Source organism: Echinops telfairi, unplaced genomic scaffold, assembly GCF_000313985.2.
Source record: "Echinops telfairi isolate 266 unplaced genomic scaffold, ASM31398v2 ScPeMD7_9;HRSCAF=40, whole genome shotgun sequence".
Lineage (NCBI taxonomy): Eukaryota > Metazoa > Chordata > Mammalia > Afrosoricida > Tenrecidae > Echinops > Echinops telfairi.
Window position 1 is genome coordinate 801,624 of NW_022103906.1, and position 8,147 is coordinate 809,770.

The 8,147-nt window shown below is 42.1% G+C and overlaps 1 pseudogene; it reads left to right on the forward strand.

Annotated features, from left to right (window-relative positions):
• Window positions 1-330: 330 nt before the first annotated feature.
• Window positions 331-7,293, forward strand: LOC101643621 (annotated as a pseudogene).
• The last annotated feature ends 854 nt before the right edge of the window (window positions 7,294-8,147 follow it).

Consider the following 8,147-nt stretch of genomic DNA (forward strand, 5'->3'; position numbering starts at 1 on the left):
CACTATGAGTCAAAATTGACTCAATGGCCCATAACAGGAAAAGTTTAACAAAAGAGGAGACATATGGAGTCATAGATGGTCAGCTCAGTGGATACACTGAATTAATTTTGAACTTTTTAAAAGAGTATTCAATTACACAGTTCTGCTTGCCCAGGACAGTACGAGTGCCTTCACCAATGGCTGGCAACCAGAAAGGTCTGATCATCCTTTGGTTACTCACACCCTCCAGGTAACCAGAAGTATAGCCCTCACTTGCTTGGTGGCTGGTGACAAATCCACCTTGCCCTAAACAGTTTCGGCTCTGCCTGAGGTCAGAGGTACCTCCTTGAGATGAGGCAAGAGGAACTTGTCACCTATGCTTCTGAAGATTCTTTCATTCCAGCTGCTCAAAGCAGCAGAACACATGGTGCCACAGAAGAACTCTTCATGCAAACAGGTACGCTAATTCAAGGCACCCTCTGAGCCGGGATGAATTAGTTCCAGCTGGGGAACCATGACCTCAGACACTTCAGGCATGGCAGAACCTCCAGTGAGGACTGAAGCTCCTGCCCCTCAAACCCCATGCTCTTCTTGGCCATCAGAGGGTGCCAATCCATACTGCCTCCAACCACGGTCTTTTCTTTTCACTTGCCTTGTTTTGCCCTTTCTTTCTCTTCTTTCCTTTTTGTTTTCTTTTATTGTTTCTATTTTACTTTTCCCTCCCTTTCTTTTACTTTCTCTTTTTCCTTAGTTTTCTCTTTTCTATTATATTTTCTCTTTTACCCCTCCATAGTTACATTTATTGTTTTATCTTTTCTTTTTCTTGTTTTAATTTTACCTTCCTTTTCAAAATATTTTGCTTATTAAATTCATATTTCTTACAGTTACTTGCTCATTTCTCATGACTTCATTTTTATTTTTTATTATTCCTTGTATTATTTTTCTTCTTTGGCTGTTGCTTATCTTTTTATTTTTGTTTTGTTTTGTTTTTTTCTACCAGGCAAGTTACATCAATTGTTCACACATGCTCTAGACACATCCATATGTCTTACAGACCCACCCATTGAGCAAAGGCCACCACACATGCCTGCAGCACCTGATCAATGATAGTCAATGGCAAACAGCAGTCAAATCTTCCCTCAGCTGCATTATACTAACACTAGAACTGCACAGGCACTTTCATTTTCTACTACATCCACCAGAAGGCAGGTAATGCATAACTAACAACACCAATAAGCAATCACTAATCAAAGACAAATACAACCACACCACATTGTCTTGAGATAACAGACCATTTAATTTCACATGAAGAAATAAAATATAATGGCTTAGACAAGTGACTAAAATACAGGGCCAGGAAAACGTTCTGAGGAAAAAGTGGCCTTGGAACTGACCGAAAGAATTTAAAAGAATGATATGTTGGTGCTTTCAATAGCTTGGAAGAATAAACAAGAAAGTTACAGATGAAATCAAAGAAAATACACAAACAAATTCAGAAGAAGTCATATAAACACTATCAGTATAAACTGATTAAATAAATGAAAATTTAGAAATCATATGGAAAAAATTCAGAAGGTTTCAAAATAAATTGTGAGTTGAAAGGGCAAAAAGATAGACTTCAATGAATGGAAAATTGCATTAGTTCTATCGAAGATAAATTTCTCAACACTTACCTGCTAGAGGAATTACCAGAAAAAAGGAGCAACAACCAAAAAAGAAGAAGAAAGTCTAAGAATTATATGGGACACTATCAAAGATAACTTAAACGTGATCAGAATTTCAGAATAGTAATATATAAATTATTGAAAATTTTGCCTACAACAATAACAAAATAAAGCCTAATAACCTTCTGTAAAGGTGGGCAAAGGACCTGAACAGATGATTCATGAAGGATGACACGCTACACCTAATAAACACGTGAGGAAACTCTCGCGTTCACTAGTGATAATGAAAACAACCACGAGATACCATCTCACACCCATACCTGTAGCCCAATGTTAAAAACCTCAGAACAACAAATGCTGGAGAAGGTGTGGTGAAATTGGAACTCTTTTCTACTGCCAGTGGGTTTGTAAATATGGGCAGCCAGTGTGGAAGGCGATATAGCAATTCCTAAGACAGATAGCAATTGCAATACCATATGATCCAGCAATACCATTACTGGGCATATACCCAAAGGAAATAAGAAAGAGATCATGGACATGTTTGCTACCCCATGTTCATTGCAGCACAGTTCCCAAAAGCAAGAAGCTGGAATCAACCTAAATTCCCATCAGTAGAAGACTGGATTAAAATAAAACAAAACTCTGAAATGTACACACAATGGAATACTATGTATTCCTTAAAAAAAAAAGACAGTGATGAAACCATGGAACACCTCAAGATGTGGTGGAATCTGGAGGACATTATGTTGAGTGAAGTTAGCCAATCACAAAAGGACAAATACTGTCTGTCTGAGTCCACTGCTCCAGGAACAAGCAGTAGAATGGGCAAAAGGTGAGGTTTATAGGGCACCCACTCAACTGTTTAGGAAGTAATGTAGCCTGGTAGAGAGCCTGACCAGTGCCAATGAAACACACACTATCCATTCTAGGTAAGTATTTGGAAGGTCACTTGGCTGGAGGTTGCCTCATATTGGCTGGAATCAATGGTCAAGGGAGAGGAAGGGGGTGTTTTTGACTGTGTGTAAATCTATGATTAGTTCCCTATAAGAGGGATGAGGGGTGGGGGTAAGGGAGCAAATGCTTCTGGAGGATCATAAATGCATGTCTGTTGGCAGGAAAAGAAGGAGGACTGACATCCAGTTGTGGGGAAGAATGACTGGAAATGCTTTGGGGGACCTTTGAGGGGCTGTCTTTGGTGGTCTGCACTGAATGGGCCACATTGACTGGGACTTATAGGTATATCCTGAGGGCCCTGGCTGATGCCTTGGAGTGCTGGGGCACTGAATCCTGGATATGCCAGGCGCACAGTGATATCCAGGATATGCCTGGATATCCACAGGCTGCATCAGTGAGATGCTATGTGTGAACTCCACTGGGTGAAATGGACTCTACATCAGACAAGATTGGTGAACTGTTGGTAAGCAGACAAACAAGGTCTTGCTACATCAATGCCCTATCTACTATATTATGATGAGTATTATTCCAGCAAATCAGTGACAGACATTTTGTTTTATTTTGTTTATTTTTTTGTCATATTAGGGTGTAGCTCAGAGGTGGTATGTCACTGGGGGTCACCCTCATGAAGTTGTATTATGTTTTTCTGGTTTTCGGTAAACAAAACCCAGGACTGATGGAGCTATAAGGACAGCAAGTAAAATAAAGGTTTAGGGGGAGGGATACAGGGGGAGAGGTGGGGATAGAAGGGTGGCAATGTCAAAGGGTCAAGGAAGAAAAAGTATGTTTGGAAACTGATTGTGGAAGCAGTTGTACAATCCTGCTTGACATGCTTGAACTATGGAAATGTAACTCCCAAGTAGTAGTAAATTTAAGTAAAAACAAAACAAAAAAAAAACATAGATCCAGGAATGGGTTTGGGTTCACACTAAATCCTAGCTCCAACTTAAGAAAAATTAGTTTTTATATCATGGCCCTGCTCATTACTCACCCTCAGGAAGGGAGCACAGAAGATATGGAGCTTACAGTGAAATGTGGCAAAGAAATTAGATGGTGCCCAGCTATCAGATAAAATCCCATCTGGGGTACTAAGGCTTGCCCAGAAACAAGCAGCTATTTAAGTGAGATGCCAACTAAGTCCACATGGAAGAAGCACACCATCATCAGTCACAGAAAAATATTGTGTATCATATAATCCAAAGTTGAATGAGGGATTAGTGTCAGAGCCTAAATTGTGAGAATCCAGTTTGCAGAAGGCTATGGATGACAGTAGGAGTCCAGGATTCATTTTTGGAAACTACATAGGAAATAAGCCCTCTCTCCACATAGAGGGGGGGAGGAAAGTGGTTCCTAAATAGAGTGCATTGGAGCTATGAGTCTAGAAGATCGAAGGCATCGATCTGACTTGAACAGTTAAAACTTTGTCAGTTGATCCCCTCTCTGATGCACACTGTATCTGATCTGGTTTGAAGACTTTGGGTATTTTTGTTTCCTTTTGTGTTTGTTCTTTCATATTAGGATGTATCTCAGAGGTGGTATGTCATTGGAAGGTCACCCTCTTGAATCTGTGTTATATATTTTTCTTGTTTTCTGCGTTTTGGTACATGAACCACAGGATTGATGAACCTATAAAGAGAGCAAGTAGAATAAGGGCTTCAGGGTGGTGGGGCAGGCACAGTGCTGGGAGTAAGGGGCTGGGGAAGGGAGACAATGTCAGGGAGATCAAGAAAAAGAATGTTTGGAAACTGATTGTGGTAGCAATTGTACAATTCTGCTATGGAATGATAGATGTATTAAATCCAACCTAAAGAAAAACGGTGGTAGACAGCTTCCTTTCTATCCTAAAAGAGGAGAAAAACTACATTCAAGAAGATGAATACATTATTTGAAGAGATGGTAAAATCAATCAGCAACTTAAATAGAAAGGAAAGAAAAGCACTACTAAAGGAGAACAAGTAGAAGACTCACATTTCCTAACCCCAAAGCACACCACACAGCTTTGGCAGCCAGAACAGCACAGGACTGATTACACAGCATACATAGAGAACAACGGAGCAGAATGAGAACCCCCAAATCAATCCATCCATCTACACACAGACAGCCGATCTTTGTCAAAGGACTGAAGCACATTAAATAGGGGCAAAGATAAACACCTCAAATAGGAGCAAAACTAATATCTATTTGTAGAATTCAGATCTCACATACATATTAAAAACAACTCAAGGTGGATCAGAGATCTAAATGTAAGACATATAGCTATAATCAATGAAAAATGACTGTCTCTTCACTTATGTTTAAGTTCTGCATGAGAACACTAAGTGTTCTGGAATTGCCATTGTTCACAATGTTATCCCTCATGATCCACACATCCAAATGCCTTTGCATAGTTCAATAAAGCACAAGTAGACTTCTGTGCTGTTCTCTGCTTTCAGCCAAGATTTCACATCAGGCTTACTGATGAGAGAGGTTGGCGAAAACCTCAAGACTATGACCCTTAGTCATCTTTCAGATCTGCAAAAATATTTATTCCCATGGCTCAATTTTCAAACAGTAGATAGGTTTATAAGGGGAAGAATAAAACTAGGGAGGTGTAAACACTTTAGAATCACCAACCATTTCAGATTGACCCAAAGACAAAGTTCAGATGGGAAAATGGAAGCAGGAAACACAGAGGAAGTGGTGCTACACTGTGGAAATTGCAATTAAGGAAACTAAAGCAAATGTATATGAATTCAGAATGATTCTACTCCGTAAACCTTAACCTAATCCCCAATAAAAAGTTTTCAAAAGAAAACCCTCTCTTTACCCTCTCTGTTTTGCCACTCATACCACTGGTCCTATAGGGCTCATAAAGAGGGAACCGATTACATGGAACTGTGTGTGACCTCCTCCCTGGGGGACAGACAACCAAAAAGTGGATGAAGGGAGACGTCGGACAGGGCAAGATATGACAAAATACCCATTTATAAACTATCAAGGGCTCATGCGGGAGGGGGGAGCGGGGAGGGAGGGGAAAAATGAGGACCTAATGTCGGGGGTTTCAACGGAGAGAAAATGTTTTGAGAAACGATGTACAAATGCGCTTTACGCAATTGATGTGTGTATGGATTGGGATAACAGTTGTATGAGCCCCTAATAAAATGTTAAAAAAAAGAAAAAAAAGAAAAAAAGAATGGAAAAAAAAAAAAAAAGAAAACCCTCTGCAGAACAATTTTTCCCTAACACTCTTGTGGTGGTCATGACTAGAATTGACTCCATGTCACAGGTTAAAGCCATCATGTCAGCCCTATTAGTTTCCTGTAATAGTTCCTGTTACGTATGACCACAAACTTGATGCTCAAAGCAACATGCATTTCTTCTCTGACAATTCTAGAAGCCAAGCCTTCAAAATGGGTTTCACTGAATTAAAATTTAGTCCAAAAATCAAGGTGTGAGAAGGGCGGTGCCAAGGTTAGAGGGAGGTGAGCACCTCCTCCACCAGCTATGCTGGACCCAGCAGCAGCTCCAGGCTCAGAGTGCCACCACAGCAGATTTCAGTCCTCCTGCTGGGGCTCCTCCATCAGTCTGTGCCCAGGTGCAGCAAGCCCAGCCCAGCCTTCTGTTAAGCTTACAGCTGATTTCTGGGAGTATCCAAACCCTTTCCTCCCCCACTCCCACCCCACTCCACCCCACCCCACCCCACCCCCATTCCCATCATCACACACGGGTCAACAAGTATCCACCAACACACACACACACACACACACACACACACACACCCGTATCTAATTGTAAGCTGTGGGTTCCACCAGTAGTGAGAAAGTGCAGCAGAATTGCCAGTGACATGCAGTGGAAACTTGAGTCTCTGCCAGTTGTGGTCCTGGCCCTTGGGGATGGCAGCCCCAAGGCAAGCGGGTAGGAGCGGTACAGTCTTTGGGGGGAATGGGTGCACTTGGAATCAGAGCCCATCCTTAGCTTGATGGTACCGTGAAACCTGCTCACTAACCTGGGAGAAAAGTAATAATATATTTGCTACAGCTGGATTTAAACACATTCGATCCTATCACTACTGGGATGCAGAAAAGCCAGGCATATCTTCAGGGCTTCCTGAAAATTCTGGAGAATGCTTCTGAGTTCTCCATATTTATCCCCCATGCCTGTGGACATAACCCAACTGGAACCAACCCAACACCGAGGCAGTGGAAGCAGTTTGCTCCCTCCTTGAAGCGCCACTGTCTTTCCCCTTCTTTGACTTGGCCTACCAGGGCTTTGGCTCTGGAGACCTGGAGAGAGACACCTGGACCTTTCTTTATTTTGTGAAGACCTTGAACTCTTCTGAGCACTGCCCTTCTCCAAGAATGTTGGACTCTATAATGATGGAGTGGGGAATCTGACTGTGATGGGAAAAGAAACAGCTAACATCCTTCAGGTCCCTTCTCACAATCTCAGAGAAGATCATGCAGGTAACTTGGTCCAATCCTCCTGCGCAGGGAGAACGGATTGGTTCTTTAGGGAATGGACAGGGCATGTATAGACAAAGGATTATTGGATTCTGACAATGAGATCTGAACTCAGAGCATGACTAGGAGCTTCAAGATCAGGAAGCTGGAATCACATCCCTAAGCACATTGGGATGTTCAGTTTCACGGGGTTCAACCCTGAGCACGCTGAACACATGATCAATGAGAAACACCTGACCACCAAGAATCAAGATTAAATGGCTACCTCTATCCATGAAGCCGACACCAAATCCAGTGAAGCACACTGCCCAAGTGAGCACCACCCAAATGGCTGTCACCTGTGTTCCTAGTCCTGTGTTCCCTGCCTACACTAACTTCGTTGTACCCTGTCATTGAAACCACTGAAAGATTGACTAACTAGCGTGACTGCTCTAGTAAATTAGTCTCTTTAAAACTGGCCCCACTGGGAGTGAGCATTTCATGGAAAGAAACAGGAGGTTACTTGGATTAAGCCTTTGGGGATCCCACAACAACCTCATCTTTTTATTTAAAGAAAAATAAGGCATTTTGATTATGAGATGTAGCTCTCTTGACCCGCTCCCTAGAACAGTGGTTCTCAACCTTCCTAACGCTGTCACCTTTTAATATAGTTCCGCATGTTGTGGTGTGCCCCCAAACAAAAATTGTTTTCATTGCTACTTCATAACTGTAATTTTGCTACTATTATGATTTGGGCAACCCCTGTGAAAGGGCAGTTCGACCCGCAAAGGGGTCGCAACCCACAGGTTGAGAACCACTGCTGTAGAAGTTGGAGTGTTGCCTGTGATGCTCATGTGCTTCTCAGTGCTGTCGGATTCTGTGCAAAGTTCAATCCCAAAGATCAAGTTGTTTGAAAGTAGCTGAGTGTGGTGTGGGTTTCATTAAACATTGTCACCATGACCCCGATTTTTTTTATAAAAACTGTTTCCTCAGGAGGCTCTAGATAGCTTCCTTGCCTTTTCTAGTTTCTGGAGGCTGTCGCTTCACTACTGGAGCCCTCGTGGTGTATTGGTTCAGAGTTGGGCTGCTAAGCACAGGTCAACAGTTCTAAATCACTAGCCACTCAGGAGAA